The sequence below is a fragment of the Vigna unguiculata genome, chromosome 1 (genome assembly GCF_004118075.2).
Source record: "Vigna unguiculata cultivar IT97K-499-35 chromosome 1, ASM411807v1, whole genome shotgun sequence".
Classification (NCBI taxonomy): Eukaryota; Viridiplantae; Streptophyta; class Magnoliopsida; order Fabales; family Fabaceae; genus Vigna; species Vigna unguiculata.
The window spans coordinates 40,843,639-40,847,973 of record NC_040279.1 but is presented as its reverse complement, the minus strand read 5'-3'; positions in this window follow the sequence as shown (position 1 = coordinate 40,847,973).

Genomic DNA, 4,335 nt, shown 5'->3' with positions numbered 1-4,335 from the left:
AAATAAGAATGAATTTCTTGTTTGGCATGATCGGTTGGGTCATCCTGGATATATCATGATGCGAAAAATAGCTGAAAACTCATGTGGACATCCACTTAAAAGTCAAAAGCTTCTTCAGTCCAATGATTTCTCATGTACTGCATGTTCGCAGGGAAAATTGATAATAAGACCATCACCAGAAAAAATTAGAAATGAGTCAATCTCATTTTTAGAACGAATACAAGGTGATATTTGTGGTCCAATACACCCACCATGTGGATCATTTAGATATTTCATGGTATTAATTGATGCGTCCACTAGATGGTCACATATTTGTTTACTATCAACTCGAAATCAAGCATTTGCTAAGTTATTAGCACAATTGATCAAGTTAAGAGCCCACTTCCCAGATTATCCAATTAAGAAAATTCGTCTTGATAATGCTGGTGAATTTACATCTCATGCTTTTAATGAGTATTGTATGTCAATTGGAATTGAAGTTGAACATCCAGTAGCACATGTTCATACTCAAAATGGACTTGCAGAATCATTGATAAAACGTCTAAAATTGATTGCACGACCTTTACTTATGAAAGCTAATCTTCCAATGACTACTTGGGGATATGCAATTCTGCATGCTGCAGTATTGATTCGCATCAGACCAACAAGTTATCACAAATACTCTCCTTTACAGTTGGTTTTTGGTCAACAACCAAATATTTCTCATTTAAGAATTTTTGGGTGTGCTGTATATGTCCCAATTTCCCCACCAAAAAGGACTATGATGGGTCCTCAAAGACGTTTGGGAATATATGTTGGATATGATTCTCCATCGATAATAAAATATCTTGAACCATCAACAGGTGACTTATTTACAGCTCGATTTGCTGATAGTCATTTTGATGAATCAATTTTTCCAACGTTAGGGGGAGAAAGAAAGAAACTGGAAAAAGATATTGGTTGGAATGAATTATCATTATCTCATCTTGATCCTCGTACAAAAGAGTGTGAACTAGAAGTTCAACGGATAATTCATTTACAAAAATTGGCCAACCAATTACCAGATGCTTTTACTGACACAAAAAGGGTAACTAAGTCGCATATACCCGCTGCTAATACTCCAATCAGAATTGATATTCCTGTTGGACAATCTAATATAGCAAATGAATCTCAAACACGCCTAAAGCGTGGTAGGCCTTTGGGTTCCAAAGATAAAAATCCTCGTGTGAGAAAAAGGGAAAAAAGGCAAGATGGCCTAATCGAGGGGGTAAAAGTCCCAAAAGATTCTTTTGACATAATCAATGATTCGGTTCCAGAAGAACCTCAGGTACCTGAAATTGTTGAAAATGATGAGATCTCAATAAATTATGTCATGAATCATAAAATATGGAATCGAAATAAAGTCAATATTGACGAGGTTTTTGCATATAATGTAGCAAAGGATGTCATAAGTGACAATGATGATCAAGAACCAATGACAATTGAAGATTGTCGGCAAAGAAATGATTGGCCAAAATGGAAAGATGCAATCCAAGCAGAATTAGATTCGCTTGCTAAACGAAAGGTTTTTGGACCTGTAGTTCGCACACCTGAGGGTGTAAAACCTATTGGGTACAGATGGGTTTTTGTACAAAAACGAAATGAGAATGGTGAAATTGTTAGATACAAAGCACGGTTAGTTGCTCAAGGTTTTTCACAAAGACCTGGTATTGATTTTGAGGAGACATATTCTCCAGTATTGGATGCAACAACATTTAGATATTTAATTAGCCTTGTTGCACAAGAAGGTTTGAATCTGCACCTCATGGATGTTGTTACAGCCTATTTGTATGGCTCTTTGGAAAATGATATTTATATGAAACTCCCTGAAGGATTTAATGTGCCCAACAAAGCAAATTCTAAAAAGGATTATTCAATAAAATTGAATAAGTCCCTTTATGGATTGAAACAATCAGGACGTATGTGGTATAACCGTCTAAGTGAGTACTTATTAAAGGAAGGGTATAAAAATGACCCTATTTGTCCTTGTATTTATATGAAAAGATCCGAGAATGAATTTGCCATAATTGCTGTTTATGTAGATGACATAAACATAGTTGGAACTCCTAATGAGCTCACAAAGGCAATTGATTGTTTAAAGAAAGAATTTGAGATGAAGGATCTTGGAAGGACAAAGTTTTGTTTGGGATTACAAATTGAGTATTTAAACAAAGGTGTTCTTGTACATCAAGAAGCTTATATAACGAAAGTGCTTAAAAAGTTCTATATGGACAAATCACATTCACTATGCACTCCAATGGTGGTGAGGTCATTAGATGTTGATAAAGACCCTTTTAGACCTCAAGAAAAAGATGAAGAACTACTTGGTCCTGAAGTACCATATCTTAGTGCTATAGGAGCACTAATGTATCTTGCTAATTATACTCGACCCGATATAGCATTTGCTGTAAATTTGTTAGCAAGATATAGTTCTTCACCTACAAGAAGACATTGGAATGGAGTAAAACAAATACTCTGTTACCTTAAAGGCACTATGAATATGGGCTTGTTTTACCCAAATGATTCAAAATTAGATCTAATGGGTTATGCAGATGCAGGTTATTTATCAGATCCTCATAATGGTCGATCACAAACAGGATATTTGTTCACATGTGGTGGCACAGCGATTTCATGGCGATCTGTGAAACAAACAATAACAGCAACATCGTCAAATCATGCAGAAATTTTAGCATTACATGAGGCAAGTCGTGAATGCGTTTGGTTAAGGTCTATAATTCAACATGTGCGACAAACTTGTGGTTTATCCTTGGGAAAAATGAAACCAACAACGATATATGAAGACAATAGTGCATGCATTGCTCAATTGAAAGAAGGATATATTAAAGGAGACAGAACAAAACATATTCTTCCAAAATTCTTTTTCACTCATGATCTTCAAAGAAATGGTGATGTAGAGATCCAAAAGATTCGCTCATGTGAAAATCTAGCAGATTTATTTACAAAGTCTTTGCCAAGGAGAACTTTTGAGCAATTGGTTCATAGGATTGGACTCCGCCATCTTAATGATGTAAGTTTACATGAGGGGGAGAAATTAGAAGATGCAAAGAACAATATTATATAGAATGATGTACTCTTTTTCCTTCACTAGGTTTTTATCCCAAAGGGTTTTTCCTAGTAAGGTTTTAACGAGGCACATTCTTTTATCAATGGACACCCAAGGGGGAGTGTTATGAATTAATGGTCGTCCATTGATTTATACAATTACTCATATGATTGATAATCATATTATTCATTACTCTTTATGATGTAATATTTTGTATTTACTATTTGATTTTATATCCTTTCTGGGTTACCATATTGTACCTATAAATAGGACTCGTCCTATCAGTAATTAGACACACATAAAAACAGAAGTTGCTCCCTACTCTCTCATTCTCTATTCTTCCTCTCCTTTGTCTCTCTTATTACCTTTATTTTATAACATATATATATATATATATAGACACACGCTCTCTTTCTGAAAATGTATCGTTTAAAAATAAATTTATTGGAAATCATCTATAAAACTGCATTTTTGTATACAAACTCTATTCTAACTAGACAGTTTCCTTATTTTTATTAAAAGTAAACGAATTAAGAAAGAATAGTTGTACTCACACAAGATCATGTCACTATTACATTGCATACTTGTTCAACACGGAAAGAAAAAAAAAAAATATATATATATATATATATATATATATATATATATATATATATAATCCCCTCTAAATAACATAAAAAATTTCCTAAAAGGGAAATTAGAAAATAAATTATGAAGCCGAATATTTGTTCTGCACAACCTAATGTGATCCAATTGTTAGCAAAACTTGTATAATACTGTAACTAGGTAATGAAGCTTCCTATGATCATGATTAATGTTTGAAGTGTTGTCGCCATTATTTTCATTGACCCTGACCATTTTGACCATATAGCTTCCACTGTTCTGTCTAACTTTTCTTGGATATTATTGCTGAAGGTAACACCATGTTCTTCTTCCTTCTCATATTCGCACGCGTTGTGATTGCGAAGAAGATGGGTGGTTGGAAAGCCATAAACATGACTCTTCTTTAACCTTCTCACTCTTTTGTTTTGTTCGTCTTTTTCTTCTTCTTGGGCAAGTAAATGAGGTGGTGGATACTGATCCAAATCTTTGTGTTCCCACTCTTCAATATCCATGCCAAAATCTTCGTCACTTGCACCCGCCATTGCCAACGCTTCCAGAGAAACCGACATTATTATTGTCTCTGCTAGCTGGTCCTACAAAATCAAAGTTTTGTTTTCGGAGTGGTTTAACTGTCTTGTCTCAATTCTCAA